The sequence below is a fragment of the Nilaparvata lugens genome, chromosome 10, assembly GCF_014356525.2.
Source record: "Nilaparvata lugens isolate BPH chromosome 10, ASM1435652v1, whole genome shotgun sequence".
Classification (NCBI taxonomy): Eukaryota; Metazoa; Arthropoda; class Insecta; order Hemiptera; family Delphacidae; genus Nilaparvata; species Nilaparvata lugens.
The window spans coordinates 33,982,540-34,008,518 of NC_052513.1; the positions used below are offsets into that span (position 1 = coordinate 33,982,540).

The window sequence follows — 25,979 nt, forward strand, 5'->3', positions numbered from 1 at the left end:
ATGCAACTTCATTTTTTTTAATAGGAAGGTGGTCATACGATACATGATTTCGATAGGGAATTTTAAGAAAAAAAAATAATGTCGGAAACCGCACATCGATATCTCAAACCGTTTCGAAGATATTCACATTATTAATCAGTACCATGCAAATCAGAAATGAAATACATGAGTGGTATTGATTAATAATGTGAATATCTTCGAAACGGTTTGAGATATCGATGTGCGGTTTTCGCCATTCATTTTTTCTTGAAATTCCGTATAGAAATCATGTATCACATGATCACCTTCCTATTTGAAAAAATGAAGTTGCATTCTATATGGCAGATCCAAGATGGAGGACCAGATTCTTAAAGTCATTGTAAAGTAGTTTTTTTCAATTTGAGTAGGATCCCCAATCACACCCACCGTCAAATTACCTTTGTGTATGAGATATTAAGCCGTTCTTGGACTTTTCACCCACTCTGTATAATTGTTTTTACTGTACAATATTTAATTTTGATTATTAATACAAGTTTTTGAAATTTATTCTCTATTCAGAGACTAATATTATCCCAGATTTTGATATATGACATTTTTGATGTTCGTACAGATGTGCGAATGTCTACTCCATTCGGAATAAACTCGTAACTCGGAATGGATTACGTCTCTATTTTTGTGAGGTATTTGATTAGTTTATTTATCTTTAATACTAAGATGATGAAAATAATAATGCCGAGTGGCATGGCTGGCTCAGGTCTGAGTCTGTCAGAATATTCAGGTCGCACCTGATCAATTTCAGGACCTCTGACATGACTGCTTTTTAGGCAGCCGGTACCGACGGCTTATGACTGATATTATGAAGACTTGAATAATAATTGGAATGGGATGGGAGAACATTATGCTTTTTTACTTTATATAATATGTACGGTATATTTTTGTTGTTTTGATTCTGTTTTGAAAATATGTGTGTTGACAACTCTTAGCTCATCACTTTTATAATTAGGATGGAAGGATATTTATAGGGTCCAATCTGAGGAGGTTCTTGAAGCACTATCTACAGGAATTTCATCCAAATTTCTTTATTTTTAAGGGAAAAGAAAGTCGATGTCTGAGATGTCCACTTCAAACTGTCAGTATTGATTGAATGGGATGTTATTCATAAAGAATAGATGTTATTCATAAAGAATACATGTTATTCGTAAAGATCTTACAATAGAGAAGAGAAGTTCATTACACTGTTTGGGTTGAAATGAAATGGGAAAATATTCTGTATTAGGCGGAGTTAGGGTAGGGCTTCTCTTCTCTATTGTAAGATCTTTATGAATAACATGTATTCTTTATGAATAACATCTATTCTTTATGAATAACATCCCATTCAATCAATACTGACAGTTTGAAGTGGACATCTCAGACATCGACTTTCTTTTCCCTTAAAAATAAAGAAATTTGGATGAAATTCCTGTAGATAGTGCTTCAAGAGCCTCGTCACATTGGACCCTAAAAATATCCTTAGGCGGAGTTAGGGTGTTAGGGTTGTATTATGATTTAAATGTAAATGTTGAACTTTCTATAATATGTCATATATGCCTATTTCCTATTCCCATGATGATATAACTTTAGAGTTTGGATTATGTAGGCTATAGACCAACCAAAATTGACATTGGTTCGGTTGCACAAAAGTCTGTTGAATTTTAATCAAGAATAAATGCCATGAGATTCAATCAGAGAAGGTTTTTCCTTGAAGAAATCTTCTCTGATTGGTTCTCGTGACATTTTATCTCGTAAATGTAAATGTTGAACTTTCTATAATATGTCATATATGCCTATTTCCTATTCCCATGATGATATCACTTTAGAGTTTGGATTATGTAGGCTATAGACCAACCAAAATTGACATTGGTTCGGTTGCACAAAAGTCTGTTGAATTTTAATCAAGAATAAATGCCATGAGATTCAATCAGAGAAGGTTTTTCCTTGAAGAAATCTTCTGTGATTGGTTCTCGTGACATTTTATCTCGTTTAAAATTTAACAGGTTTTTGTGCAACCGGGGCATAATATTGAACTTTTGATAATATGCCTATTTCTTATGCCTGTGATGGAATCACTTTAGAGTTTAGACTATCTATAGATCATCCCAAGGTCTTTAGAAACCTATATACAGGGTGTTCTGAAAAAAGGTGCCCATAAGTCAGGACGTGATTCCTCACATCAAAAGAAGAAAAAAAGTTCTAATTAACATAGGTCCGAAAATGCTTGGTTACCAAGTTATACAGAGTGGAAGATTTCGTCTGAATTTCCACGCCCCTGCTGAAACGAAGCCCTACGGGTATTTGTTGGCTGTTAATTAAAATGTTAAATTCAGCGTACTTTATGTTGATGAACTGAGAAACTGATAAAACCGTTTCCAGATCTTTAGCTACAGTAGTTTTTAGGGATATGTGACGAAATACGCTAAACTTGGTCCCGAAAAAACAAGTTTCTTTAAGCAAGGTTTGAAGCAGATTTACTATGTTAAATGTACAATAAACACAAAATATGTTTCTACCAAACTTGTAGAAAATTTAATTTCAAAGAGAAATGTGTAGAATAAGTCTATAATAGACAAAACGAAACCTTGAAAAAATAATTTTTTCCTCCAGCTACTGGCTAAAGTACTTACTTTACTCCCTGAAACATAATACTAAAGTGTCACTTTTTCGCTCTAGGTAGTAAAAAACAGAAAAACTCCCTAGGGAGTAAAAGTGACTCCATTTAAATAACATGGGAAAGCATCTCTATTTAAAAAATTTACATGGTAATAGGTTAGAAGGTCTAAGCTCAGATGAGAAAGCGTAATAGAGGTGTCTGTCATTGAGTCAACTGAATTCAATACCACAACCAGAAATTTGATCAACTCATGAAATATATGTTTGTATGATATTATATTCCTTATATTGGTAGACAATAAAAATGTATACAATTTTAAAAATATTTTATTCTATTCAAAATACCAGCCAACAAATATTCTTGATCTGCATTCTGCAATTCAAATCTGAACCGCGTGATCTGCAGTCAGCCATTTTTGGTAGCTCAGCTGATATGATTGTTACAACTTTGGCCGATAGATAGCGCAATCAGCAGTGCCTATCAGACGACCGGTTTTTAGGTTTTAGTTTTTAGGTTATGTTGTTAGGAAACATTGTCACCAATACGTAAGTTATTATAATGATTTAATTTGCAGTTTCTATAAAGAAATGTAGATGGAGGAAAAATATTGTGTACATCACGAGCGAAAAATACTTTTTCTCCCTCAGGAAAATTGTTGCCCTCGGCTTCGCCTCGGGCTTCAAACTTTTTCCCTCAGGGAGAAAAAGTCGTACTTTTCACTCTAGATATACAAATAACTATTCATGCGTTTTGTATGTAATTAAGGATTATTTTTTTAAGGTTGCGTTTGTCTATTATAGACTTATTCTACATCTTTCTCTTTGAAATTAAATTTTCTACAAGTTCGGTAAAAACATATTTTGTGTTTATTGTACATTTAACAAAGTAAATCTGCTTACAACCTTGAAGGAACCTGTTTTTCGGGACCAAGTTTCGCGTATTTATCACATATCTTGAAAATTACTATGGCTAAAGATCTGGAAACGGTTTTATTCAATTTCTCAGTTCATAAAGTACGCTGAATTGTAACAGCCAAATCTTACTCTCATTCTTATTCTTATTCTCTTATTCTCATCTATTGTACGCTGAAATCTTAATTAACAGACAACAAATACCCGTAGGGCTTCGTTTCGGCAGGGGAACTGAAATTTAGACGTAATCTTCCACTCTGTATAACTTGGTAACCAAGCATTTTCAGACCTATGTTAATTAGAGCTTTTTTTCTTCTTTTGATGAGAGGGATCACGCCCTGACTTATGGGCACCTTTTTCAGAACACTCTGTATAGACCGTGGATCAGCTAAATTTATTGTCTTTGAGTTCATTTGTGATATCACTTTGAGTAACTTATAAAAACAAGATTGATTTTTGTTTTACATGCGGTATTACATTGAAGCTTCATCCTTTAGACGAATTTAAATTTTCATAATAAAATTACTAAATAAAATTACTAGCCTACCCTTTTTCATATAAACACTAATAGTTTCAGCTTTCAAAAAAAATTTCAAGTGTCTGTCACGTGGACACTTGAAAGTTATTTATATTAATTGAATAATTCAAGTAGCCCTCTTGAAATACTTTGCCACAATAATTCACTCTTGGTATCATTCCGTGGTATCATTCTTGCACAGAGCATTCCTCTCCGCACCATCGTCGACCAACGGAGCAGTTCTGTCTGCAACACACCTCAGGAATCTCTCTATTCTTGAGCACTGCATCAGCAGTCCCCGCTAACTTGCATTCAGCTGCATTCTCAATAATTCTTCGCCGTCTCCAGACTTCAGTTGTGTCTCAGACTTGCTTCTGTGAGGTTGTCTCTCTCCCGAGTCTGTAAGGAGTTACACTAATCTTGTGCTCGTGCTCACGCGTTATCTCCTTAGATATCACAAACGGTTTGACATTTTTTTCGCCGACTGACCACTAGTGGTGTAGGTGAGAGACAAGACTGGTGGTATAGATTAAATTTTTTTCAAGTTCGTAGTAGTCTTTTGAAACGCGCGCGACGGTTTGCGTTTTGTAACCAGCTACTTACTTATTCAGTCACCGCGGCTTTTATTTTTTCTCTCCTTGTTCTTTTTGTTTGGTCTGAGTTTGCCGACAACGAATAGAAAGACAGACTCACCCTCTAGGAGGAGAACTTGTTTTTTAGTGCAGATTTTGTTTCTGTGAGTGGTGAGTGAATCAGCTTCTTATTGCTGTGCAGCTGGATTATAATACAGGTCAGTAAGCCGGCAGCGGCAGCAACTTTGTATTCTATTTGGTTTTGTGTTAGAGCGCGTGAAACTTTGTTGAGGCTGTTGGGTGGCAGATGAGAATAAATTTAATTGTTTTATAAGTGTTGATTATTTTAGGATTCTTTTGAATCTTGTTTATGCTAATAATTCTCTCTAGTGTGCGGTGTAACTATTTGTAAATCGTTTGATGGAAGATTAGAGAGTTAAATTTTGTTTATATTTCTTTTTAAGATTCGAATAAAGTCGTTAATTTAGTTTTGTTTCTATTGTGCGGTCTGCTGTGAAGCTATATGTTGATTTGTCGATATCATTGGGTCAGATAATAGTATAATTTGTAATTCTGAATTTATTTATGTTAGTCCAATTCTTGCTGGAAAAGTTTGTTTCCCCTAAAATTGATCATTTGATCTCTCAGACTGTGCATCAGCCTATAATATATTCCATACGATCCTGCAATTCTTGGTTTCCTGAATACCTCATGTAAGGTTGTACATGTGCAGGAGTTGATCATATGAATGTAAAATCAGTGAATTCCAGAATTGGTGAGTCGAATCGAACCCATGGCTGGAGAAACGATAGATGAATGAAATTTCTAGGATTCAGTTATGCTTGATATGTTTAAATATCATAATTATATTGATGGTGAATTATCATTTTAATTGATGGTATATTAGGCATTTTGATACAATTATCTGATTGATTGATTGATAATGAAAAATTTGTAGTTTTAACGCAAAATAGCGATTACACATGTGTGAATCAATTGCAAACTATTTCAAGTTCTTTCATTTATCCAGATTGAAGCATAGAATAATAATAATTATTATTGGAACCCGTGGTATGAAAATTTCAAAATTGTAAATACTATTAAAGACGTGGAATCATCCATTCCAAAGTTCTAGTCTAGAGTGTTTTTATTTCGAAGTTTGTAATGACTTCATCTTCATCTTGTAGAAAACTTCACAATTTAACACAAGATCTTATCATATTTTTTTGAGATATTCTATCTTCGCCATATGAATCTGATCTCTGTCTTTGAGACAATTTAAAAGTATAGACTACACTGTCTCTCCGTTAAATTGATGATATATATATATTAAACGTTTTTCAATTGATTGAATAATACTATTCTACTCATATTTTTGTAGACACACTTGTTTCGTTTATAAAGCATTATTGAGTGTCATTATAACTATATCGAAAAATGTACTAGTTGATTCATTGAAAATAATATTGAGTAGCCCTAGAATATACCGTATATAAAAAATATGATAGACCCTATAAATTCAAATACTATATCAACCACCCAAATTGTTGCAAAATTAGAACTCACAGACCGCCTCATTTTCATTTATTCCTCTTTTTAAAGGAATCCCCCACATAATTGGCTAAGATATAGCTGCAGGTGGTCTCCTTCTAATATGAAGTCATCAAAGACTATGTCGTGATCTCGAGAATTTCACGAATGCAAGAGTGAAAGAGAGGAGGTTTAGAGAGAGAAAGAGGAGTGAGTCACGTTTGAGCAAGCATAGAGAACAGAGATTGTCATCTTAGCCTCAGCCGAAGTATGTAGACCTAAGAAATAAAATCGCGCTGCGAATCTTTCTTTCCAATCGCTGATGATTTGTGTTTTACTTGAAAAAATTGGTTGTTTTTCAAAATTCACAAAAGTTTTTTTCTGCTGTATCTTGGTTTAGTGAAATTCACTCTAAACTGTCAGCATTCCTTGTGGATAACATCAATACTTCCCATTCAATCAATGCTGTCAGTTTTAAGTGAAACTCATCATCTTACTTTGGCAATGAAAATGAATAAGTTGAGATCCGTCATTTGAAATGTGACGAATTTTTTTGTAACTATTAAACCGTTTCCTGAATCAATTCTAGCTTTCATTTTCGAATTCTATCTGAGAAGCTAGTTGATGTTATTGACCGTGTATAGCCTATAGTAGCCAGTAAGAGTTTATGATAGTCGTTTTTCAAAATTCAACTATTTTCCCCCAATTTACAAAACTTCGCAAAGAGAATAAAACTGGTGATCCATCATTTTCAATCTCGCGATCCTCTTGTGGAACTATTAACAATTTCCTAAATCAATTTCGAGGCTTTCGTTTTCGAGTTTTATTGATGAAATCGAACGTTGTGAGTTTTTGGAAATAGATTTCTGAATGAGATTAGCTAATTAGAGAGAGAATTCCTCTGTTGGTATGTTTCCAAATTTGGTGGTCGGTTACTGAACTCTGTTTTGGAATATTGGCAAATGAGATTGGTAGTTGATATTATTCAGAGATTTGGAATTTCTACGACTTACTTGTTTTTGTGATTGATCTTTGACTTATTAGTGCAAGGATTTTGGATATCATGTGCATTTGACATTGGTGTAGGTTTTGAGAATTTATTCTTCGAAGATAATAGCTATCGTTACTATGTGCCAAAGTCCTAAAATACATACGAGTATTAGACTGTGATTTCGTGGTTTGGGCGAAAATGCTTTTGTTTGTATTTTATGGAAAAATGCTTTTGTTTATACTGTAATAGCCGTCAGGCTCGCATCGCTCGCCATATCCGTCTAGGATATGCCCCCTGGATCCCCGACTGGATCGTCCAAGAATGAGATCAGCAGGCTCGCTTCGCTTGCCTGCATTTTTCATTTGAGCATTTTTATCATATGCTAGGACGATCCAGTCGGGGGTCCAGACTAAACGTCTGGCTAAACGAATATGGCGAGCGAAGCGAGCCTGACGGCTAGTAATATAATATTCCCAGGAATAGCTCTGATTAAAGTAGCAGTGCCCAATCAATTTTTTCGCGATAAATGCATTTCAATCTTCAACTTGGTGCCAACCTAACAAAGTCAACTCAACTTAATGCCAACCTGACAAAAGTATTAATTTAGTTACCAGTTAACAACTGTTTCGAGGAGGTACTCTCTCTAGATTATAGTTCTATATTAACATATGGTATGGACATTTTTCAATTATAAATTAAGAGAATAAGAAGAACATACATGCTAAAAGAAGAACTTTAAACCCTTAAAAACCACCCTTAGAGTTAGAATATTGCCAAAAGATTTCTTAGTGCGCCTCTAAAGGGCCAACTGAACATACCTACCAAATTTGAACGTTTTTGGTCCGATAGATTTTTAGTTCTGCGAGTGAGTGAGTCAGTCAGTGAGTGAGTGCCATTTCGCTTTTAATATTAGTGTGCTTTTATATATATTCCAGTTTTTTTTTAATCTTGTTTCATCTATCTATATTTTATTTCTGATCATTATGGGACTTGGAAGTGTGCACACAGACAGCGTTCCGGATTCCAGAGTTCCGCGTTCTTGAAAACGAAATACTTGGAAACTGAAGTTGTAATAACGAAGCTATAAAGTATAACTGAAGTTATTAGTTATTGAACTAGTACGAGAGAGAGAAAGAGAGATTGATTGATTGAGTACTTTATGTAGATTACAATATATACTGGCTTATACACTTTTATATTATAATAGCTTACAATACAGCATAATTGTAGATGAATTTACAAAATATAAACTAAGAAAATAACTATTGAGCCGTATATGTTATGAAAAAAAGCAATTTGTAATAACTATAGATAAAATAGATAATATTCTTATTCATCTACATAAATTGGCGGAGCTTTGGACATATCAATGTCCATTCTTCGGAAAGAATATTCGAAGTATCCTTCCCACTAACTCTCTACCAAAATACCGAGAGAGAGAGAGAGAGAGAGAGTGTGCGGCGCTTATCATATTAATAAATTACTACTAAAGCTGCAGATAGAGATAGTAGCTCTCTGTCTGATAGCATCTTGTTTCTCTTCAATTTATCTTCAAGCAATAAGAACGCTTGTATTTTTGAATGCCATCATTTTGTCCATAGGAAGATCGTAGACCACAGAACTCTGAACGCCTGACCGCTTTCTATGATTTCAATTGTTATGCATTATGATATTGAAATAATTCTTTCCTACAGTAGGGTAAGAGTGGAGCAAACCATGGATAAGCAGGATAAGAAGTGACACATAACCTAGCTACATTTGTTGTATAAAATAGAATTGGAACCGTTTTGGGCTTATAAGCCTGTGGTACTTTTCTGTAAGTTGTGTAATTCTGAATGATCAATAATAAATAAAAAAATATAATAAATAATAGAAATATTGAAAAGTGAGTAAGAAATAACCGGTATTCAATTTTTAAGTTGATAAATTTGTTAAATTATACAATTCATATTTGCGAAAGCCTTCTCTCGTTGGTTTATAAGCCTACCTCTGAAAATGCCATGTTCAACCAAGGATGACTGATATTGTCATCATGCTTTTCAAAGCATACAAAAGTTGGATAAGCAATGTAAGTACTGTACGTTATTTCGGTTACATGGCTCTCAGCAATCTCCCGATATCGAGAACGAGAGTTAGACTAATTTGATTTTTTGTGACGAGATTGATTGAATCAATTGTCCAAAATTGTCCCGTCCTATTTACATTCCTCATTTCTGTTTCCTTTGTCTCTGTCGTCGAATCTAGTCATGAATTCCGAAGATTGAAAATTGACATAACACCAAATTGGGAAATTTTTGTTTGTGTATTGTCAATGACAATACTACGAATGAGTCATACTACGAAGAAGATTGGTTTTCAACATCAAACATTACTACTTGATACTTGGTGATTCAGGTTTTTTTTATTCGTGAGTTGAAAACATCTCATTCATAATTGATAAAGTATTGTATTCACGTAAATCCTTCATGAATTTTCATATCAATTAGAACACTTCTAAATGTTTTTCCATACGTAGTATGTTAGGATAGAAAAAAATAGCTTATTGGTCTTTAGATGGCTATAGTATTGACCACAAAAACAGAATTTGATAATAATAATTATACTGAAAATTAATTGATTCACGTTGAACCAAATAGATTGAAAATAGTTATTTGTGCAACTAGTGCGCAAAGTGACAGTTTGCTGCACCGAAAGAAACGTTTTCGCACGAGCCGTAGGCGAGGGCGGAATGGTTTCTTGAGTGCAGCAGAGGAATTTTGCGCATGTATTTCACATTAAATTTTTCCTACAGTTACCATTCAATATGAGAAGTGGTTGATTATAGGTAAAATGATGGCTGAAATCCATCAACGTTTGTCTGTATAATTTTGTTACTAATAACAACTTTGATTTATTTTAAACTTGATAATCAAATTGAAAATTAATAATCGATAATTTATTCAAATTAAAAAATAAACTTAATCCAATTAATTTGAAAATTTGAATAATTTTAGTAAATCTCAATTTATAAATAATTTTTCAACCAATCAATTTATGAATGAAAAAAATATTATTTGAAAAAATGAATAATTAATAATATTCAAAATGTATAATTTAATGAATTCTCATCTTTATTTATTTGAAAATCGGAAAAAATATAGATTGAACAAATTCGCATTCAAAATACACGCCATCAATGTCAACAGCTGATTGGGATGGCTGCAAGATAATATACAAAGTATTAAGAGTACGCTAAGTAATACTTAGCGCACTAGAGCGGAAAAGTGATTCTTTGCGGCCTGCAATCAGTGCAGAAATGGTCACTTTCCAAGGTACCCATAGGAAAAAATAATTTTCCCAAACAGTTCAAACTTCTAAACTTGACCTGATATTAAAACTAATGAAAACAAAAAATGGTGGAAAAATGAAATGTTGAATTTGAAAATATTACTAGCCTACTTGAAAGAAAGAAAGAAAGAAAGAAACTTTATTTCGCCAAAATACAAAATCACTAAAAAATATTTCCAATCAATAATACAATAACAATTGAAATACCTTAATAATTGAAATGAAGTTAAGGATTTGTTCTCGGATAATCGTTCTCAGAATTCTTTTATTGAATTATTTTCTAAAAAACCATATTATTATTACAGTCATCCAATTATTTTAAAAGCTTTTCACAAGCAGAGAGAACAACAATCAGAGAGCTGTTGATTATTTGATTACAAACAGAGATAATAGAATTTATGAATTTTTATTCAATTCTCTCTGATTACAAGTACCTTAATTGTTTAATTAATTGTCTTTGATTGATTATTTAGCGTATGGCTTTCAAGACGTATCAATCAGTATCCATTCCATTTTCAGGATCATCATTGGAATAATCCCTTGTCATATATCCAGTCCGTTTAAGTAAGCTATTGACTCTGGAGTTGCCATCAAGAAATCTTCTTCTGTTCCTCCTCTGAAGGCTGTGATTGCACACTCTTTCACTATATGGTCAATTGTTTGTTTTTCCCCACATTCACAGGAGGGCGATGGTATTTTGCCCCATTTATACAACAAGTCACCACATCGACCGTGCTTGGTTCTAATTCTGTTTAGAGTCGACCAAGCTTTCCTTGGTAAGCCAAAACCTGGTGGCTTTTGGGAGAACCATGGGATTTGATCTCGCTGCTTCATAGTCCATTCCTGCTGCCATGCACTAAGCAAATTGAAGTTCTGTTCTGTAGCAGTATCAATTGCAGTTTTTGTTGGGGCTTTCTTGATCGCAAGCGGGTTTTATTTGCATTTTCAATCTCCTCATGTATTCTCAGGTCTGGGTTATTTGAAATTTTTTCAAATCTCTGATGAGAGCATTTTACGACGCAGGTTTGGTGGTGGTATGTGGCTTAGAACTGGAAGCCATTCAGTAGGTGTTGATTGATGACTCCACTAATCATTCTCATTGTATTGTGAGTTGGGCATCTATTCTGTGTGTGTGAGGACTGTTTAGCCACACAGGTGCACAATATTCAGCAGCAGAAAATACAAGACTCAGAGCTGTTGAGCGCAGGGTTGAAGCTGAAGCCCCCCAGCTAGTTCCACAAAGCTTTTGAACAACATTATTCCTGGTCCTCAACTTTTCCGCTGTTTTGTTAAGTGGGCTTTGAAGGAGAGAGTTCTATCAAGTGTTACGCCGAGGTATTTAGGAGTGCTGTTATGGAGGACAGCAATGTGTTCTCAAATTGAATTTTGAGTTCTTTCTTGGCAAGTTTGTTGTTTAGGTGGAAGCATGAAACCTCTGTCTTGCTGGCGTTTGGCTTCAAGCGCCATTGTCGAAAATTGTTTGATTGATTGATTATTTATTGATTCATACAATAAGTACATCATTGAAGTGATAGGGAGGGGAAAAATAAGGATAATAATTATCGTCAATAGTTACGCCAATGCTCTACCAAACTGGTCTGTACTTTTTGCTGTCTATATAGCTGTATTACAGTATATATCACAGTAGCTGTATATATATCACCATAGATATATTGCGTCAGGATATAAACGCGCGAAATTTATTCAAGATTGTCGGGAGCGAAGACAGGCAGCAGACTACCCTACTAGCCAAGTCTCCTACACCCAGTTTCTATCCATGAATTGTATATATTTCCTTGGTCTCTACCCAGGTAGGTTCGCTCTGTACCAGTGCAATGTAAGCCAAGCTGGCTGCTGTAATAAATTGGGCATTGCGCATACTAACACAAACACACACAGACACATAAAACTGGTACAGAGTGCATTTGAAAGGGAGGCACGCACGCCAATTCACGGACTGAGTTGGCTGATCAATTGCAAATCGTTCCAGTACTGCAAATAATGCTGTGGTTTCACTTTCGTTTGAACAATGGGGTGATGACGAAGGAGAATGAGTGTGTAAGTGAGAGGGAGAAGATCTAGGAGAGGGAATTGATAGGGAGAGAGGAGGAGGAAGGGAATAAGTAGGAACGAGGGAAAATGAGTGGATGAGGGAGAGGGAGAAGATCTGGAAGAGGAAATTGATAGGGAGAGAGGAGGAGGAAGGGAATAAGTAGGAACGAGGGAAAATGAGTGGATGAGGGAGAGGGAGAAGATCTAGGAAAGGAAATGAGTAGTGAGGGAGAGAAGGATGAAGGAAATAAGTAGGATGAAAGAGGAGGATAGAGGAAATAAGTGCGAAGGAAGAGAAGGATGGAGGAAATACGTGGGAAGGAAGAGGAGGATGGAGGAAATAAGTAGAAACGAAGAGGAGGATATGGAAGAAGGAAGGAATGGGAATGAAAGTTAGGGTGGAAAATAGGAGTACAAGTATGTGGAAAAGGAAGGAAGTGCAAGGAAGATTAGGGTTCTTTATTCATGTATGTTACAATATTCACTGGCTTATACTCTAATTTACATTAAATCACAGTATTTATAATAATTATTATTCAAAGGATTCTACAAAGTATAAAAAATAATGTAAATAAAGATTGAATGCAATTAGAATAACGATAATATAATATTGTGATGTAACTTCATGACTCAGCGGTTTTAAACAAATAGTTATTGTCGATAAAAAGGATATAAAATAATATCCTTCCCATCAACTCACCACCGGAAGAGATACTGGGAGATATTGGAAGAGGAGAGATATTAGGAGAAGGGAGGGAAGGATGTGGTGGAGAAGAGGTGAGGAGTGAATAAGAGATGGTAATAATGGATAACAAAATGAGGAAGAGTAGGAGAAATGAACAATGACAAGAACCAAATGAGGATAAGATAATTATGAACAGAAAATGTGTAAAATCAAGGGGATTTTTTAAATCAAATGTATAATAAAATAAGAGTAGGAGAAGTGAACAATGTCAAGAGCCAAATAATTATAACAGAATTCTTCTTCTGATAGTGCCTATTCGTTCCGATTATTGGCGACCAGCCTGTGTTTGGATAACTTTTATCTATTGTCACACTGAAAAGTTCTGTTGTAGTCATAACAGAGTTAGAAACAGAAAATGTGTAAATCAATGGGATTTTTTAAATCAAATGAATAACAAAATAGAGGGGAGTGAAAAATAAGGGAAAAATGATCAACGTCAAGAACAAAAACGATGAAAGAAGTGGATGAATTTCAAGAAAAGGAAGATGATAGAAAAGAATTAGGCTCGATGGAGTAGAAGGGAGGAATCTCCGCTACGGGAGTGGCAGAAGTATGTTAAAAGGTGGAGATGGAGATTAGATAAAGAAGATGATTTACTGGATGAAAGGGTGGCGAAGATAGGAGAAAAGAATAACTGTGATTGGACGTATAGGACTAGGGAGAAGGATGACTAGAAAAAGGCCTGATAAGGAGAACAAGGAAAGAGAAAAATAATAAGCCGACATAGTCCAAGACTGCATGACCAGCTAGGAGGACAAAAAATGAGAGAGATGGAAGAATAGTGAGGAGAAGAATAGAATAGAATGACTGCATTTATTTTTGACCTAGGAGGGCGAAGTTAGGACGCAGTCGGCCCTCTCTTACACTTAAGCCTCCAATACAATACTAAATTATAATTTAGGCTAAATAAGCAATACTCAGTAAAAAAATGAAACAAAATTGTTACATATTGAAGACTATAAAAAACTAAAAGATTTCGGTGACAAGTTTGCTAGAAAAAATAGTAGATGATGAGAAGGAAATTTGGCACTTATTTTCTTGTCCAGCGAGGGATTTTCAGGGCACAATTAACGTTGTCAGCGGTGGATGTTTGAGACGGCAACGGTCTTCACGTAGACGGCACGGTCTCGTTGAAGAAGAGTAGAGACAGCACGGGTCTCGAGCTAGCTCACGGAGCCGGCATGGCGTACAGCCGTACAGTAGAACGTCGATGAGTCGTAGAATAGCGAAATACAATTGTACCATTGTTCTTCACCCTTATCGCAAATTGCGTAATGCCGGGAACGGGTGGGGAAGGCGAAATAGAAAGATAAATAAGAGAGAGAGAGAAGTAGGATTGAACAAAAATATTTTAAATGAAAAAAAAGTAAAAATAATAATAATTGGAGACTGGTGGAGAAGAAAGTGATAAAAATGAATAATGAGGAATAATAATTGACAGAATGACGATAAGAGTTGAAAGATAATAAAGTAAAATGATTAGTAATCTAATATACGTAGCTGACAAGATGATGTAATAAAATAGTAGATGAGGAAATAAGTAAAATAAGATGAAGAGGATAATATCAAAGTGCTGAGATTTAAAATAACGCAGGAATTGATTTGAGCTGAAGAGAAACGTAGGTACTGAAAATAATAAGGATGTAAAGTACAGAAGAAAGAAGAAAAAGGATTAGATGTAGATAGAAGAAGCGGTGATAGTAGATGAAGAAGAAGAGAAAGAAGACGATAGAAATAAACAGAAAATGAGTAAGAAGGAGAGAAAGATAGAAGAAGAAAGGAGAAAAAATAGAAGAAGAAAGATCATAAGTAGATAGTAGAAGAAGCGGTGGAAGTAGAAGAAGAAAGAGAGAAAGAAGACGATAAAAATAAACAGAAAATTACTAAGAAGGAGAGGAAGATAGAAGAAGAAAGGAGAAAAAATAGAAGAAGAAAGATCAGAAGTAGATAGATGAAGCGGTGGTAGTAGAAGAAGAAGAAGAGAAAGAAGACGATAAAATAAACAGAAAATTACTAAGAAGGAGAGAAAGATAGAAGAAGAAAGGAGAAAAAATTGAAGAAGAAAGATCAGAAGTAGATAGATGAAGCGGTAGTAGTAGTAGAAGAAGAGAAATAAGATGATAGAAATAAACAGAAAATTACTAAGAAGGAGAGAAAGATAGAAGAAGAAAGAAGAAAAAATAGAAGAAGAAAGATCATAAGTAGATAGATGAAGCGGTGGTATTAGAAGAAGAAGAAGACGATAAAAACAAACAACAAATTACTAAGAAGAAGAGAAAGAATAAATGGAATAATAAAATTAATAGAATTGATGGTGATGTGAAATCTCTCCATAATAAGAGTGACAATATATTTTAGATAATAATATCTAATAGATAGATGAAGTAAAGATAGAGATAGGTAAAAAATAGTACACCGAAAAATAGCATAGAAAGAATTAACTAAGGACAGGAGAATAAGTTACTATAGTGAGGTCCACGTTATAATGGCAGTGGATAAAGAAAAGATAGAAGAATAGCGATGCCGATTCTCTGCATTAATTAATTATATTTCTACACTGTCAAAAACATAATTGGCATCGTTGTGGACCTAGAAAAGGATAGTACCACAGGGTTTGTCGAATGATAAACTAGGATAGCAAAACCAAAGTTGATCAAATACTGTCATTATAACGTGGACCGCACTATAGTAGCTGCAACGGTATAGCAGCAACGCAGTTACAGTGCATTCACTTCAAACTGTCACCATTTCTCATAAGCAACATCAACGCTACCCATTCAACAACTACTGAAAGTGCAAAGTAAATCTGACTTTGGCGTTGTCATTGAGTGCAGTTTGGTTTTTATTTGTTTTTTGCTGTCTTTAATTATTTATGAATGTTTCGGTGATTGTGTTGACTGTTGCCGACAGCCGACATGCCACTCTGTTGCTCTCTGAGTGAAAGTAGTCAGTTGGTTTCTGTTGGCGATTTTTTGTGGCAAGGACGTCTCTGAGACTGAATTTGTTCATGATGGTGACGTTGGAGATTATCGTTATTGCTGATATTGTACCACAAGTTTGGTCTGCAATTTTTGGAACCATAGATGAGGAATTTCTGTACGAATAAGGTTTGGTATTTTGGTTGTACATTACATCTTGAGACATTCTCTAAATTCTGAACATCATACGTCAAAATATTCATTAATACTTGTTAAATACAATTCCTACTGAAACTAAAAACTGAACTGAAAATACTGTATTTTGCTTCTACAGTACATTTTATCTCGAGTCATTTTATTGTATCTTTTCTGTATAGGGCTACTTGTAATATAAATAGAAATAAAAATAAAAATCTTAGTACCCTTTTTTTGAATTATTTTATCACAACATGTTTACAACAAGGGTACTGAAAATTTTATTTTTATTTTATTTATATCTTGAAACATTATTTTCTCTGAAATCGTACAATTATGTATTGATACTTCTTAAGTATAATTTTATAATGTTCCTAATGAATACTTATAGGGACATTATATTATGGTTATACATTCTATACTAGCCGTCAGGCTCGCTTCGCACGCCATATCCGTGTAGCCAGGGGGCTCCGCCCCCTGGACCCCCGACTGGATCGTCCAAGAATGAGATCAGCAGGCTCGCTTCGCTCGCCTGCATTTTTCATTTGAGTATTTTTATCATATGTTAGAACAATCTAGTCGGGGGTCCAGACTAAACGTCTGGCTAAACGGATATGGCGAGCGAAGCGAGCCTGACGGCTAGTAATATAATATTCCCAGAATTGAAGTAGCAGTGCCCAATCAATTTTTCCGCGATAAATGCGTTTAAATCTTCAACTTGGTGCCAACCTATCAAAGTCAACTCAACTTAATGCCAACCTGACAAAATTATTAATTTAGTTGCCAGTTAACAACTGTTTCGAAGAGATACTCTATCTAGATTATAGTTCTATAGTACATATGATATGGAAATTTCAATTATAATTAAGAGATTGGGAGAAGAAGAATATACATGCTAAAAGACGAACTTTAAACCCTAAAACACCCTTAGAGTTAAAATATTGCCAAAAGATTTCTTAGTGCGCCTCTAAAGGGCCAACTGAACATACCTACCAAATTTGAACGTTTTTGGTCCGGTAGATTTTTAGTTCTGCGAGTGAGTGAGTCAGTCAGTCAGTCAGTCAGTCAGTCAGTCAGTCAGTCAGTCAGTGCCATTTCGCTTTTATATATATATATAGATTGAGCTTGAGACATTCTAAACTCCTAACACTATACTTATTCATTAAAATAATACAGGATTTGTTAATATTTTACTGAATACTAGGGACATTATTGCATTAAAATAACATCCTAAACATCCGGTTGCATGTATGTATATAAATTTGACTGGAGTTATATGACGGCATTTAACGGAACCGATACCTCGGGAACCAATGAACGAATTGGACATTGCTATGACTTCATTAAACCACAGTTAAAATTGATAGATTCTCATGCTACCGGGAGTGAAATATTCTTAGATTTATTTTTTGGTTAGTCTATGCTCCAACAGTCTAATTTCTAAATCTTGGAGTAAATCTACAGAGTACAATCACAATGACTTTTCAAAATCAGCATAATTTTATTACCGAAGTTGCTCTACAAGTTAGAAGAATCTTCTTTCCAAGGTGCTGTACAGGTTGAAAGAATTGCTCTTTCTGTTTTAAAATAAACCAATTTCGATAAGGTACAATATTTTGGGGTTTCTTTGTTTTGTATTGGATAGATTAACATGTTGAATTTGAAATAGTTTTGAATTGGGTTCATTGATCTATTTGTCTGCTGTGCCCTGACGCCCTGTCTATTAGGTGCTTGAAATAATCTACAAATGAGTCCCTAAGAACTTATTGAAAACGTTATCATAAATAATGATATATTAATCACAATACCGAGGAAACTGTAATATAGTATGGGTTTGAGAAAACTATAAAATTTTACGAATTTATAGCACAGTATTTACCGACAGCAATGGAATTCTATTGGATGGAGCACAATAATAGATCAGGGTGTATTTTCTAATCCACTATATCAATTTAATCTACTTTATCCGGCACATATCAGATTATTGCCCTCTACTCTACCTTTGTGAATCAGCATCCTCCAATATCCAATACAGATTTCTACCACCCTTCGAGTCGAATAAAAGACGCTAGATCCAGATAAATGGAGGGGGTGACTGAAGGAAGTGATGTATCATCATTTATTTTTTCACTTTTTTTTCGAAGTACAAAGGGTGGCCTATTGTAGTTGTAGACAGGGGTCGTGTTTAGCATAACAATATGGTCGGGATCTTTACACGCCTACCTTTATGATAAGCAAGATGCGAGGGACAGTATTAGACGCAACAAATGGACCATTTGTCTGGTTCAGTGGAGGTGATAAGGATAAGGAGATGCGTAGAAGAAGAGGGTGAGTGAGGAGGGGGGGAGAGAAAATGATGGAGAAGATGATGAAGAAGAGGATAGAGAGAAAAATAATGGGGATGATGATGGTGGAGCAAAAAAGGTGATGAAGAAGAAGATGGTGGAGGAGATGTAATGAAGAAAGAAAGAAGTGGAAGAGAATAAATTATGGAGAAGTAGAGAAAATGATGGAGAAGAAGAAGAGGAATAAGAAAAAATGATGAAGATGATGAAGAAGAATCAGATGATGATGAAGAAAGAGAGGAGGAAGAGAATATGATGGAGAAGAGTGATAAAGAAAAAAAGGAAGATCAAGATGATAATGATGGAAGAGTATAGAAGGAGGATGAGGTGAAGAAGAAGGTGGATGCGGAGGGGAAGAATGAAGAGGTAGAGGAGGAGGAGGAGAAGGAGGAGTTGGTAGAGGGGTGGAGGTAATAGAGGAGCAGGAAGAGGCGGAGAAGGAAAGAAGAAGGAAGAGGAGAAAAACAATCAGGAGCAAGAGGAGTTCGAGAAGGAATGGAAGTGGGATAAAATTAGAGTATGGAGGAGGAAAGAGAATGAAGAGTGGGAAATGAAGATGGATGAGGAAGTGAAAACGAGGAGAAAAGAGAATAAGAGGAACGGAGAAAACGAGGAACGTAGATTGATGGAAAAAGAAAAAAGAAAAATGAAAAAAATCATGTTTTTGGACTCGGGGACCTTGAAAAACGTATAGAAAACATGAAATTAGGGTACCTTAAATTTTTTGGAAAGCAATACTTTCCTTACCTATGGTAATAGGGCAAGGAAAGTAAAAACATTATTATGATGGAGAATTACAGGTATGTATGAAAGGGAGACATAATAAGAAAGAAGGCGTTAATGAGAAAAAAGGAAAAAATAAGAAATGCAGGAGGATAAATCGGAGAAGAGTATAATGTGGAAGTAAATAAGAGGATGAAGAGGACAATGTATATGGATATGTATCTATAGAAAATGAATTGATCAAAAAACTAAATGATTAAGGGGAAAAGTTACTAGAAAGTAACACTAATAGAAGATAGAGCATTTAGAGGAAATAGGAGAAAGTGAGAGAAAAGGAGATGTATGTTGAGGAGAGAAGATTCTGTCTGCTAAAGTTGGATAGAAAGAAGAGAATTAGAACGAATGAGGAGTTGGAAGGAGAAGAAAGAATGTTATAAGTGGAAAAGATAAACAAGGAGAATAACAACAACAAAAAGAGAGGAAGAACAACAACAACGAGAGAGAGAAAGAAGAAGAATAAGGAGGAGAAGAAGAAGAAGAAGAAGAAGAAGAAGAAGAAGAAGAGGCGTAAGTAGAAGAAGAAGATTTTTTTCTCTCCCTATAATTTTTGATGATATACTTGTTGTATGAATCAATAAAGAATAAAAAAGGAGGAGGAGGAAGAAGAAGAAAAAGAAGAAGAAGAAGACGAACAAGAACAAGTAGAAGAAGTAGAAAGAGAAAGAAGACAAAAATCTTGTTTGGGATAGGACGAGATCAGAATATGAAATTTGGAGCATAAATTTGAGGTGTCACCTATTTAGGTTATATTCAAGACACGTCGACAATGATGTTACTTGGGATGAGAGGACCGTCCTAACTGTTTTACATACATGCAGGTTCAACATGTGTGTGACTGTGAGGCATGGTGCATCTCCCTCTACACACCACCCATTACACGCATGTCGATTGAATGTGCGCCGCTTTCTACATGTAATAATAACGGTAATACAGATAAAAGTTTATTAGAAAAATGTAACACTTGAAGAATATCATCGGTTTAGGCTATCCGTAAAGGTTGTTGTGTGTATGGAGAGCTAAGGTGGATGGAGAGAGAAAGACGAGGAGAGGATGAATTATATTCCTCCTTTATTCCTTATAGTGTAATAGAGAGAGAAAGATGAGGAGAGGATATATTATATATTCCTGATATTCCTATATTCCTCATAGTATAATGGAAAGAGAAAGATGAGGAGTGGATAAAGTAGTAGAGAGGAGAATCATGAAGAAGGGGAAGGGAAGCCTCCTAATGAACCAGAAGAAACCGGATATTATTACAGGGAATATGGATGTGAATCATGTTTTTCAATTTGTAAAAAAATTTGAAAAAAACAAGTGTCGCCCATATTTGATCTGCATAGACGTATTTGATTGATATATTTATTCATGAAACCATAGAACAGAAATAAACATAGAAGATGATGATTTAATATAATAGATGAATAATAGTATAAACATCGATGAATTGAAACATAGATGAGAAGCAAACAGGATTTCATCAAAAAATTGCTTCAATAACAAATAATTTCAATGATTCATACATGATAATATGTAAAGGTGCGTACAGACTCTCGCTCTGCTCCGCAACCGAACGTCACTCCAGTAGAGCGATTGATGATCGACCGGGGAGCAACAGTGGTTCGACCGGGGAACGCGAGAAGATCTAACATCTTCCGTAACGTTCATGATGGGTGCATGGGCGGAGCGACTGTGGTTCGATGGAGGAACGAGGGCGGAGCGTGCTCGGTGCGGGTTGGAAGCGCGTATATGTGTACGCAGCTTAAGAATACAAAAAGTACATGAGTATTATTCTGTTAAATTTGTTATTCTGAATAAATCTGCTATTATCCTCCTCCTTTTAAGTGTGACTTTTTGAAATATTTTTTTACTGAGGATGATGACCAACTTGCCTGTGGGAGTAGTATAACTGTATAGTAATTGAAACTACAATGGGTGTCATTCGTATGTGCGATATCTCAAATGTGCGAGTATTTCAACTTCAAGTTATTCGTGTTTATTATCTAAAATCATCTACACATTTCAAATAATATTGCCATTTAAGAGCCAAACCCTATCCCCCTCCCCCAATCACAAGATAAGATAATATAATTCAACAACGCATAAAAAATCAGTTGAATATCTTCATTAAAATATAAAATAAATACACAGAAAGCAGGTACCTTTCCTCTTACCATAAAAACCTAATTGAACAGATACTTTTAGGTTATGTTTATAGGCTAGGCAAATTAAAATCTCGCAGTATTGAAGCATACACTCCCATTATTGCTCAAAATGAAAAATTATGAAGACAACCGTGTGCTGAGCTACTGCTCCATGGAAGAAAGAAAACCTTCTTCTTCTTCTTCTTTCATCCATGTACTGCTCATACTGAGCTACTAAAACTAACCAACAATTGCACAAAATGTAATCTAAAAACCTTGCTTTTCACACTGTTTTATCAGATTATTTCTCACCTCTTATTATCTCGGGTCGTTCAAATTTAGTTTTCACACATAATACGGTAGTAGCCTTGCCTTAGCTCTATGGAAGCGGTAAATAGTTTTGATTGCAAAGTGAAGGAAAGATGCCACTTCCGTCCGGAATAGACGACCTTGTGAGGAGGAGGAGGATCATGATGATGATGATGATGATGATGATGATGATGAGGAGGAGGAGGAGGAGGAGGAGGAGGAGGAAGTGAGAGCAAGGTTTTTCACACGGTCTTGAAATTGCCACCGAATTTATGGTGAATCTTCATCCTGAATCCTCCAAAGTCTGTCTTAATTGAAGATTTAAAATCCCATACATTTTTGCGGATGAAGGAATCTTTCTTCTCTTCTTCATTTTCTTCTCATCTCGTCTCTTCATCATCATCATTGGCTCGACAATCCAAAGCGGATCTTGGCCTCTTCTAACATTATTTTGCCTCCATTCTATTCTATCCATAGCAGCACGCCTCCAATTCCTGACCCCAACAACTCTCGTCTCATATTTGACTGTAATTCATCTTCCTTTATTGCCTTCGTCTAGTCATTTTTATCAAGACGACATCTCCAGTATTTTAGACTTTTTTCTTATTTGTCTCGTCATTTTTAAAAATATTTTTCATGTTGATATTATTTCTATAATTTTTGAAATTTTATCATGTTATTTTTTCATCTTTATTTCTTCTCAATTTTCCATTTCTTCTTCATTTTGTTTTCTCATTCTCTTTGAATTCTTCAACTTATCAAGTTCTTCTCCAAATTATCCTGGTGTATTTTTCAAAAACATTCTTTGTTATTTTTTGCTCCCTCATCTTTTACCTGCAGATAGCCACCGAGCTCGTTCATTCTCTTCTCTCTTCTTTGCTAATCTTTTTATCTTATGTAAGTTTCTCTATCTTGTATTTCATATTACTTATGAATCTATGAACTTCTATGAACTTCTCCGCTCCTATTTCAATTTTTGTCTTATCTTCCCTTCTATGGATATTCTTCAAGTTCATAGTGATTTTATTCTTTCAGTTTTTTCTTGGTCTTATGAGTTTCCTTTCTCAGTCTCTTTACGTTTTTCTCGTCCTCCTACAAATATGTTATTTCAGTTATCATCCTCTTATCCCTCTCTTACAGCTTTATCGTCTTCTCTTCCTTCTGCATCACCCTATCCGGTTTTCTTGTTCATCTTTAACTTTTTCTTTCGTTGTGACCTTCCTCTTTGTCTTCATTATCAACTCCTTTTCTTCTCTTTTTGTCATGCTCTTCCTCTTTCCATTCTACCTGTTTTTTCTTCTTCTTCTTCTTCTTCTTCTTCCTCTTCTTCTTCTTTGTCTTCTTCGTCTTCTTCTTCTTCTTCTTCCTCTTCTTCTTCTTCTTCTTCTTCTTCTTCTTCTTCTTCTTCTTCTTCTTCTTCTTCTTCTTCTTCGTCTTCTTCTTCTTCTCCTTCTCCTTCTCCTTCTTCTCCTCCTCCTCTCCTATCCTCTCTCCTCCTCCCCCTCCACCTCTCCCTCCTACACCTCCTGTTCCTCCTCCTCCTCCTCTTTCTCATTCACCTCTTTCAACTTCTCCTTCTTCTCCTCCTCCCTCTTCTTCTTGTTCTTCTCCTCTTTCTCCTTCTCCTTCTCATTCTCCACCATCTCTTTCTCTTTCTCCCCTTTCTCCTTCTCCTCCTCCTCCTCCTTCTGCTTCTTCTTCCTCTTCTTCTTCTTCTTCTTCTTCTTCTTCTTCTTCTTCTTCTTCTTCTTCTTCTTCTTCTTCTTCTTCTTCTTCTCCTCCTTCTTCTCTTCTTTCTCCTTCACCTCTTTCTCCTTCTGCTTCTGCTTCTTCTCCTCTTTCTCCTCATTCTTATTCCTATTCTTCTTCTTATATTCTTCATTTTTTCTTCCTCTTCTTCATCCGAGTTAGCTAGCAGCGACGGATGTAACTATGTAGTAGGTGATCGCTTATCATTATAGCTACTAGCTGTTCACACTTCCTCGAATAATCTTCTTCCACAAAATAACGGCCCAACTTTATAAGGTTTTTATAGTCGTCAACCATGGGCCACAGACCACACACTTGTTTATCATTAGCATCGGTCAGTTTTATAGATGTTGAAATTTACGGCGATGATCTATGATGAGGAATGCCTTATTAGACAGCTTGTCAATGGATATTTCGAATAATTTTTTGCTTCATAAAGAAATGTCAGTAGTCATTTTTCATGTTGATGAACTTTTTTTGAGAACCCCCAAGATTTATGCCCCCTCCCCAAAATTACAAGGACGCAACCTCCCCCCACTATTGTGGGCACCCCTATCTACTCTACATCAATCTACTCTATTGTGAAACCGGGCCTTTGTTCCTTTTTTCAAGGCCTGTTTAAAAATGTATCTTGTTTCAAAAATGTGACGAATAAAATTCTCATTGACAATAATAACAATAATTCTCATATCAGGTCCAGTTCTGAAAATAAGTTTCCGTTCAGATCTCATCTACCTGAAATCCGTCTCTAGAATCCTGGAATGTCATGTTCACTGTCTTAATTCAAAGATGTAACGAATGCGATTCTAAATATTTTTAATTGTCAATTCAACAATGACTATCATATAACAGGTCTGCTTCTGAAATTCAGTTTCCGTTCCGATCTCGTCTACCTGAAATCCGTCACCAGAATGTCATGTTCACTGTCTAAACTCGAAGATGTAACGAATGCAAATCTAAATATTTTTAATTGTCAATCCAACAATGATTATCATATCAGGTCTGCTTCTGAAATTCAGTTTCCGTTTCGATCTCCTCTACCTGAAATCCGTCTCTAGAATCCTGGAATATCATGTTCACTGTCTGAATTCGAAGATGTAACGAATGCGATTCTAAATATTTTTAATTGTCAATTCAACAATGATTATCATATCAGGTCTGCTTCTAAAATTCAGTTTCCGTTTCGATCTCCTCTACCTGAAATCCGTCTCTAGAATCCCAAGCTGCGTACACATATTCGTGCTTCCAATCCGCACCGAGCACGCTCCTCCTCGTACCGCCCTCGTACCGCCTTCGTACCACCATCGAACCACAGTCGGACCGCCCACGCACCCATCATGAACGTTACGGAAGATGTTAGCTCTTCTCCCGTTCCCCGGTCGAACTACTCTTGCTCCCCGGTCGATCATCGATCGCTCTGCTGGAGTGACGTTCGGTTGCAGAGCAGAGCGAGAGTCTGTACGCACCTCTAGAATGTCATGTTCACTGTCTAAACTCGAAGATGTAACGAATGCAAATCTAAATATTTTTAATTGTCAATTCTACAATGATTATCATATCAGGTCTGCTTCTGAAATTCAGTTTCCGTTCCGATCTCTTCTACCTGAAATCCGTCTCTAGAATCCTAGAATGTCATGTTCACTGTCTAAATCGTGAATTACACGCAACACGTCTAGAAAATCAGTCAGGCAGACTTGAAAGTCAACATGAATATAAAGCATGAATAACTCGTAGACATCTTCCAAACAAATTACTAATGACCAGGATAATTATTGAGATACTGGTTTGGATACGGAGACACAATTGAACTAACTCCTTTCCACTTCTATTTAATAATCTATCTTTATAATTCCTATTGCTGTCTTGTTTGATGAGAAGCTTTATTAGTTTTTTAGCTTTTATTTCTTATAATAAGTTACTTTGTAAGTTTTTTATGTTTGTAGATGTACAATACAATAACTCTTTCTTTACACAATAAACTATTACGACATACAGTTTTAGCAATCGATTCTCCCAAATGTTTGTAATGTGAGGACGCTTATCAGTAGACAATCTTCCAGGAGTCAGTCACCTGTGTTGACAGGGTATTAGGAAATTTCAAATTATCTAAAAGGTTGTAATAAAGTTTGGATGAATATGCTACTGCTGTGGTCATTTCGTCTTCTCTCCTATCTTCTACTGTTCTACTCTACCATCTTTCTTCTTCTTCTACTTACGCATTTTTTTTTCTTCTTCTTCTTCCTCTTCCTTTTTTTTATTCTTTATTGA

General features: G+C 35.4%; 1 protein-coding gene across 1 annotated transcript in view; it reads left to right on the forward strand.

Moving 5' to 3' along the window:
• The first annotated feature begins 4,350 nt into the window (after positions 1-4,350).
• The window catches only part of LOC111044027, a 184,013-nt gene continuing 162,384 nt past the window's right edge, over positions 4,351-25,979 (forward strand). Inside the window, exon 1 of the mRNA XM_039436711.1 lies at positions 4,351-4,844. The gene's annotated coding sequence lies outside the window, so the exon portion shown is untranslated. The remainder of the gene's footprint in view (positions 4,845-25,979) is intronic.